Here is a 9,517-nt window from a genome sequence, read left to right on the forward strand (position 1 = left end):
ATTGTCATCTCCGCTACATACAGTCCAGTATATAGAGAGACGAGACGACGAGGCTCCAGTTACAGCAGTGCAAGTAAACAAACAATATATATAAGAAGAGTAAGAAAATAAATATACACTTTAGGACTCGGGGTAAAGGGATCAATAACAATTTAAAATTTAAAATTTACAGTTTGCTGATTTAAAGTCTCACACACAACCCGTCGAAAGGGGAGGGGGGCGGCTGCTTCCAAATAGAGCACATTTCATTTATAATGATGTAAATCCAAGACCATCATGTATTCATGATTTGAATCCTGGGTTGTGTGAAATCCCAGAAATACACCTTAGACAAAGTGAATCTGTGAACTAAGGTGTAGGTCTGTTAGGTTATGTTGTGGTGATCCTTGGGTTGGGGGATTTGTGTTCATACTGGAGTGCAAAATTAAAACCAATGGAAGATGGACAAGAAAAGTTCAAAGCCATCAGGTGCTCAGTTTAGAAAAAATAGAAAAGAAGAGGAGGAGAAACGAACAAAAGATACAGGTAAGCAGATGTGTCATTGGATAATGGCAGGTATCCTGAAACAATCAGAATCAGAATACTTCATTAATCCCTAAGGAAATAATGTGGATTACAGTTGCTCCAAAAAGAAATGGTAAAAATAGTAACAGTAATAGACTAAACAACAAACAATACATTATGTTACAGATTTTAATATTAATTAGTCATTGTTAATTGTTGATTTGTCCTATTCTCATTGTATGACAAATTATGATGGCTGTTTGGTAGCCATTTGCATACAATGCATACTCTCTGTCTTCATATATGTGTGTGTGTGTCTCTGGCGAAATTCAGTATGGTTCCGACAACAGTTTTATGTTAATGTAGGACTAGGGGTAAAGTAAAGGAATCAATAACAATATAAAATTGATAATTTACAGTTTGATGATTTACAGTCTCTCACACAACCTGTCGAAAGGGGAGGGGGCGGCTGCTTCCAAATAGAGCACATTTCATTCATAATGTTGTAAATTCATGATTTGAATCTTGGGTTGTGTGAAATCCCAGAAATAAACCCTGGACAACGCAAATCTGTGAACTAAGTTGTATGTTGTGTTGTTCCAAATCTAAGGAGCTTGGAAAGAAAAGCGTCTGGACTTCTTTAAGTTGCTTGAAGACGTTTCACCTTTCATCCGAGAAGCTTCTTCATTTCTAAGGGTCAAATTGTGGAGAGTCCCAGATTTAACCCAAGTGGGAGTTTCCCCCCAAAGAGAGACAAATGACCCCCTGAAGATCCTCTACCTAATCACATGAGCCAAGGTCTGAAAACGGGTGTGAGTCACAATCAGCCAGGGTTTCGGGTGAGCTCATTGTGAAGCCTAGCCCCACCCTATCATGTGATTTCCTGAGGTCAGATGGCTCAGGGTGTGAGTGGGCGTTAAGGCTGCTGGAAAGGGATCTCAAAACTGGATTATAGATGGCAGACAGTCGGTGTCGTAAGCCACCGCCTCTGTTCAAAGATGTTTGCTCACAGTAAATAAATGGCTTCTTTCACTCCTCTTTCAAACCATCTGTCTTCTCTGCCCAAAATGTGAACATTGGCATCCTCTAAAGAGTGTCCTTTATCCTTATGATGCAGATGGACCGCTCAGTCTTGTCCTGTGGAGGTGGCTCTTCTATGTTGTGCCAAGCGCTTTTGAAGTGGCTGTTTGGTCTCTCCAATGTAGAGGTCTGGACATTCCTCGCTACACTGTACAGCATACACCACATTGTTTAGTTTGTGTTTTGGAGTTTTGTCTTTCGGGTGAACCAGTTTTTGTTTGAGTGTGTTGCTGGGTCTGAAATGCACCGGGATGTCGTGCTTGGAGAAAACTCCCCTGAGTTTCTCTGATACACCGGCTACATAGGGGATGACAATGCTGTTGCTTCTGTCTTTCTTATCCTCCCTAGCTGGTGTCTGATCTTCTGTTCTGTGCCTCTTTGTTGACTTTATAAATGCCCAATAAGGATAACCGCATGTTTTAAGTGCTTCCTTTACATGTGTTTGTTCCTTCTTTTTCCCCTTTAGGCTTAGAGGGTACATGTTCTGCCCGGTGGTGTAGGGTCCTGATTACCCCAAGTTTGTGTTCCAGAGGGTGACGGGAGCCAAAGAGGAGGTACTGGTCCGTGTGTGTGGGCTTCCAGTAAACTTCAGTGTTGAGGTTGCCATTCTCCTCAATGTGCACAGTGCAGTCTAGGAAAGGCAAACAGTTATCTTTTGTGTCTTGTTTGTGCCTTCCTGTTCCAACTGTCACCAGCACAGACACTGTCCAAAAAGGTGGACAGAAACATTTTAAATGATTTATGAGACATACAAAAAAACAAACAAACACCCGAGGCATTGCCAGCATTTTTCTGTAAATAGCTGTATATAACTTTGTTGCTTGAAAAATATGGACATATTTTTTTCTAATTTACAACTTATGTTTCAGACTATGAAAATGATTTGTTAAACATGTTTGTGGTTTTCAGAGAAAAAAAACAACTTTTTTCTACTTTTTTGTGGGGGGGTTGTGATTTTAGTTCTGGTGTATTGATATAATGTGTCAAAATTAAAAAAAAAATTAACTGTGCATGCAGACACATGAAACTGTAAAAATGATACCAACTCAAGGTAAACAGTTTTTAAAGGTGAAATATAAAGGTAAAATCAAAAGTTATCAGAAACAGCTTAATATACCGTTTTAACCACATACGGACCCCAGAGGTTTAATAAAGGATTGTTGTGCTCTTTGCGCTTATGTCCACTAGAGGGCAGTATTGATCCACAGATGAGATTCCATCCTCAAAGCTTTGATTCAGTCTATTCCTCTTTGTAATATCTGCTTCTCTCACACGGTTAACAATATATTTTATTGTTTTATTGACTTTAATACTTAATACAAAAAATAATGGAAAATTATTGAAAGAGATGGTTATATTATTTCCTACTTGTACTGTTAAATTACCCCAATTCTTTGATCTTTGGGCTGAAGGAAGAACAACACTGATATTTTAAATGCTCAATTAACAATGACTTTAATCAATACACTCTTATTATTCCATACAAACACAATGAGCAATACAATCATCCGGATGGGAGATGTGCACAGAGAGAGTCACAGCAGATCTCAAAATGTCGGACCGTTACTCAAACTCTTATAGCCTTGGCATAAAATCTAAATATCCACATTCTTTCTATCTCTCACTGAGCCTAAGTTAGATCCTTGGCTCCCTGTTTTTCTGCTCCTGGCTAATGTGGGGGAGAAGCTCCCGTACAGTACGCTCTGTTCTTTCTACAATCAGAAAAACAAGGCCATGATTCTCTGCAAACAGTATTCTCTTTATAGATCAGAATAAATCAGCAATATGAAGGACCATAAAACAGTGTAACTCATTCACAGTAAATCAGCAGTATAATGTAATACAAATCGGTCAAATAAATTAATAATTTCACCTTCTTGTAATTCAGGAGTAGGGATGGGTACCGGTATCCGGTGCCATGATGGCACCAGTTCTGACATAAACGGTAGTAACCAGACCGAAAAGCAGCGCACATTTCCGTGCTTTATTTCGGTGCTTTTTTTTCCTGAGCTGTGGTACACTTTCTTCTTCCTTACATTTGTATTGGCGGTTGGCAAACAACTGAAAGGTGCATTACCGCCACCAACTGGTATGGAATGATACACTTTAGATTCTAGCCAATCATTTTACGTTTCCGAGGATAGTAGGGGGGTCCAGGTACGTACGTTCTTTTAGAGCAGAGCTACAGATTAAAAATGCCCAAGGCGAAGCGGTCAAAAGTCTGGCTGTACTTCACAGCAAAAGATGCAAACTCAGCAGCCTGCAACAAGTGCTTTAAGCTGATACTGTGATACTGTCAAAGGAGGTAACACCTCGAATCTGATGAAACACCTGGCGACGCATAGCGTTTTTTTTTTTAAAGCCGAGAAATGCGCCGTATTTGATAGCTTGCTGCGAGACCTCACACCGAGCGCATCTACTGCGGGTGTGGTGCCTGTTATCGGACCCGGAGTTAGCAACATCCCCCAAAAACCCGAAGAGGAGAGCCCTGGCCCCTAGCCCTGCCAGTGTAGCAGAAATGATGACGGATGATGATGGCAGCAGCAGCCGTTCTTCTCTGCGTGAGTAGCTTAATGTTGTTTGTGTGTAATTTACGTTGAGTAGGCTAACCACGTTATTAAATTAATGCATGTAAGGTGAACTAGCAAACACTGTCGTAGTTACATCCGGCTGTCTTCTTGTTTGATGGCAGATACTCCCTTCACCCTGGCCAAAAAGGATAAAATGACCAAAGAAAAAGTGGAAAACAGCTAAACATGAGAGGTTTTTGGACAAAGTTGGTGTTTTTTCCATTGTTTAAGCACTGCTTCCAGCCCAGAGTGATACCATATATGCCCTATAGCTGCAGAAAAGGCTAACATTGTTATCTTTTTACAAAAAAACAGCTGAACATGAGAGGCTTTTGGACCAATTTTGTGTTTTCCATTCTTTAAGCACCGGTTTGAGCACCGTTTAAGCACCGGCACCGTTTCAAAAGTACCGGTTTGGCACCGGTATCGGATAAAACCTAAACGATACCCATCCCTATTCAGGAGTATAATGCAACCTAAAACTATAATGCTTTCATAAGCTTAAATCAGAGGTATAATGTGGCCTATAGTCATACAATGATTCAACAACTCTTTGATTAGAGGTATAATGTAACATAAGACAGTGTAATAATCTCACAGTACCAATTTCATCATCCCCATTCACCCGTCTGTTCGTGACACTTATAAAGTCCTAAACACATTTTGTTTGTCGTTTTTAAATTGGAGTTAGGTGTGAAACAGAAGAAGGCTGTAAGAATGATTCGCAGTCATGCGAATGCATTTGTGAGGATATCATTTAAAATGGGTTCTTTGCTAAGCCTTTCATTGCTTGTAGACACAACACCGGCTTATCCCCTGAGTTTGGTACCTTTTGTTTTATGATTTACAGTTCAGTGGTAAGTAGCTTAGTGTTCTGGGCCAGCTGTGAGAACAGTGAGCTCCTGTGGCATGCTTTGACTGAGTTTTAACTGAGATCTGTGAGTAATGCCTGTTCTTTTGTTTGGGTGATATACTGGCACAGCAGTCTCAGCAGCTTTGTCTTTTCCTGGTCCTACTATTATCTTCCCTCATCCTCCAGATCTTATTCAGGGGAGAATAGTTAAAAGAGGACAAGCTATGACCAAACCATTTTCAAAACACATTTATTTCAGAGGTGCTCTACAAAACGTACAACAACCATAAGTCAGAATGCAGAAGCAGCAAAGAGATTAAATCACCCGTTCTCACTCCCGAGGCTTAACATCCCGACGTTTTGTCACGTCCCGCGGCGTTCCTGAGGAACGCGAAAGGTGACCGTCCGCATTCTCATGGTACGCGCCGGGTTATGGATGGAATCCAGTGGAGTGACGGTCCCGCGGTAATAGACGCTCCAGCCCTGTATTCCAGCCCTAAACCTAACCTTATCCCTAACCATAACCATATTCCTAACATTAACCAGCATTTAATGAAGTGAAATAGTGTTTTCCCAAGTGATTTTAAGAAAAAGAGCAAACATGTGTAAATAAAGTCCAAACGGTTCTCATGTTTCCTCATTTTTACGATGTCGTCATTTAGGAATGTGTTGGGTGCCGTAATATGTTGACAATTTGTCACCTAGCGTAAAATGTTACACTTTGGCAGTGAGAACGTGTTGAAATCACATATACAAACGAAATAATGCTGGTACCTTTCTGTAGAAGCATAAATGAAACTAAGTGATCCTTTTTTTAACATGTTGCAGAAAACAGTAAAATAGACTAGATAAAAATCAGTAATGTAACACAAAATAATAACAACAATTCAAAAACAAAATTCAATTTAAAATTTTTACACATAGCATTACCACAGCATTTACACATAGTCAGGTTTTCAATTATTTTGTTGAAATTTACATTTAATCAACAAACAAACAAACATACAAAAACATGTCAGTTCACCTTCATTTCCCCTCAGTCCCAAACCCCTCACCCACCCTGGTGATCCATGGTTTTACAGCAATGGCTTCCAGCAGATTATGACCCACAGTTTTTGAACCAGTGTTTTAAAGTGCACATGAAACACTACATGCCTAAGTCTACATCTTACATCATGGAGCCCTGCTCTCAAAAACTGACATAGATTTAACACTGTCTGTCAGTCTGGACTGAAGAAATACGTGCTTACAGTTAAAGTTTCTGATTAGCACCAACTTGTGCCAGTACAGAATATTACATCACTGAGTTGTCTGTTTGGTTGCGACAAATAGACTTCCATTAGCTTATGTTAGCGAACTAGTGACAGAACCCGGTGACATAATGATCTGTACTAGGACATGATGTCGCTATACATATTCTTAAACTTCAAGCACCTATTTCTTAAACCAAGCTTCACAGACAGTGCTAAATCTACAGTTGTATGAAAAAGTGTTCGCCTGCTTTCTGATTTCTTATTTTGTTGTATGTTTGTCACAATTAAATATTTAAAATATTTGATAATATTCATCAAAAAAGTTTTAATATTAGACAAAAATAACACAAGGAAACACAAAGACTTGATTACAGTTGTTCCTGCTAAGGGTGGCACAAACAGTTATTGGTTTAAGTTAACTGCTTAGCTTAATAATAAACACTTTAATTTAGAAACTACATTTTGTGTTTATTTGTGTCATCTTTGTCCACTGTTTAAATTTGTTTGATGATTTGAAACCTTTGTGAAAAACATACAACAACAACAACAAAAGAGTTTAGAGGGCAGAGGTGCTCCCAACCAACCTCTTCTCTGAGTCTGGCTCCAGGAGGGGCCCCTCACCCATCACCAATTTGAACTGGGGATCTTACCAGTGGCAAATTGCTCCCAACATCATAGCTCATGGATTCACTGGGGCACACAAACGACTCCACCACATTAAGGTGCTGATTAATGAGGGGTGAGCTCATTGTGAAACCTGGCCAGGTTTCACAATGAGCTACCTAAATGTAAGAACTTTTTACCAATTTGTAAACAATAATTAAACAATAATTAAAAACAGCAAAAGGCAAATGTACATTTCTGGACATTGTAATAGTATTGCAAACACAATCAATAAGAACTACATACTGCTTCACTCGTTTATTGCAGGAGTTCTTTTCGAAAAACAACCCGCGATAGTTGAAATCCACGAAATAGCTAGCTGTAAAACCCCTTACTACACAGTTTATACAGTTTTCTCAGACAGGCATGAACACTTTCACACTTTTCTCTCTTGTTTAGACTAGCCCTGTCATAATTCTGGGTCATTTTGACCCAGCTTTTTATGTTTCTTATGTTTTGGTATGTTTCTGATTATGATTTATGTTCTGATTATTTAGTGATACTGTTTTGATTATGGTTATTATTTTTGCAGGTTTAGTTCCGTGTCAAGTCTGTCTCACTCTGTCTAGTCCATGTCTTAGTAAAGTGTCTTGTTTCCTGTTTTACTTTGAAGGTTCATGTTCATGCCTGATGTCAATGTGTTCAGTTGTACTTTTCCCCTCGTTAGCCTAGTTTCTCCCAGCTGTGTCTCCCTCCTGTTGCCCATTCCCTGATTACCGCCCTGTGTATATAAGCCCTATGTTTTCCTGTGCTCTCTGTTGCGTTGTCTGCGTTACACCGTGTCAGTCTGCATTACTCTGTGTAACCCGGTGTTCTTTCTGCGTCTCTCTGCCATCTTTCTCTGTGCATTTTGCTCCTCCTCCCGTGAGTGTTTGGTAGTAATGGCCAAATGAAGCTTTCTGAAGCATTGAAGCTTGTATTGAAAAACGGTTCATTACTCGAAGCTTTTCAACACAGTCCTCTCTGGTGACATCTGATGGCCAAAAATATGAAGAGCAGCTTGAATCCACAAAATAAAACCAACTGCTTCATTATGACTGCTCACTCTACAGAGTGGAATTCTGTCTGATATTGGGCCTCCGTTGTGTTGCTTTGAACGTGTATTTTTGGGGGGTTAAAAAAAATTGGTTTATTTGTTTAATAAATAATCTTGACCAGTAAACTCTCCTTGTTCAAACATGCACCATGGTGTGGTCTTTCTTTGCTTGTGACTTCTTGATGTTGGTAAATACAATAATTGAAAAATACCACATTACATATAATATACATATAATAATGTACAACACATGGAGTATGCTTCTGCTGTGAGGTCCTGCCTCCCTGCACTTGTGCAAGAGCTAGACGGGTGTATTTATAAATAATATTATATTAGGGAAGTTTTCCTAGACATATTTTTGACCTGGGGGTAGAATTGATTGTGAAATGGAAAGGGAAAATGCTTATGAACTTGCAAATTAAAAACATGATGCATTTAAAGTGACCCTTTTTCATTTTTATTTAAGAAGAGAATTTGTTCTAGTGTGCGATGGCCGAACCTGTTCCTTTTCGTGGAGATCATTTCTCCTGCCTTAAGGAAAATCCCTTCACATGGCACAGAAGAGGCTGGAGTGCAGAGAAACTGGTAGAGATGCAGTTATACAGTCTACCTGGGCCCCACAAACTATCAGGTAAAGAGAATAAATAGATTAAATTGCTGCACATTTGGCAGACTAACATTTTCAGATTAATTAAACAATAAAATATATATTTTTATAACATTACATGTAAAGAGTCAAGTTTTTTTTCTAAAGTTATTTAATGATATTTATATTATGAAAGCAGATTTTTTGACATTTTAAGTTTTTTCCCATTATAAGATAAAATAAACATGCACAAAACAAAAGCAAACGGCCAGAACACAAAGCTGTAAAACCCACCCGACTGACCAAAATCAACTCAAAATACTCCCACACAACAGAACCTCCTCTATTCCTCGCTGGCTTCAAATCTCTCAGTGGAATGATCAGTGGTTCGCTATCTGTCACCATCAAAACACCACAAATCCCGCGAATGATTCACTTACTTATAAACCATTGAATCAGACACCAAAGCAGTTAGGCTCTAAATTAAGCTTCGGACGTCACTGATCACGTGACTCTGGCCAAACGAATCAAGCTTCGACACAGTGCTTCTGAAGCAGTGTGTTGTAGTGATGGTAAATTAGATTCTTTTTACTGAATCGAGTTTTAATGAGTCACTCACCAAAGTGAATCGCATTTTTTGAGTCATTTGATTCACTGAGTCAGTTGACCAGAGAGCGCAAAAAATTTACATTTTCACTCAAACTTAATTTGTTTCTCTTTTCATGTAAATCCTACTGCTAAGATGAATGATTCTAATTAAAAAAAACAACTATTTTATAGAGCAAAAAGGAGCAAAAACATTTCTAAAATTAAGCAATTTCCTATCAAAATTGCTTAATAAACATTTATTTTGTTTATTTTTATTTTATTAGTATTTTCCTTAAATGTGTTAAGTATATATTTTCTCATCTAAATGTCTACTGAAATGTGAGCCAGGGGACGGTAATGTGCCTTAACATTGGTTGCCAACCA

The sequence above is a fragment of the Perissodus microlepis genome, chromosome 16 (assembly GCF_051167445.1).
Source record: "Perissodus microlepis isolate ML-2025 ecotype Zambia chromosome 16, ASM5116744v1, whole genome shotgun sequence".
Taxonomy (NCBI): Eukaryota; Metazoa; Chordata; class Actinopteri; order Cichliformes; family Cichlidae; genus Perissodus; species Perissodus microlepis.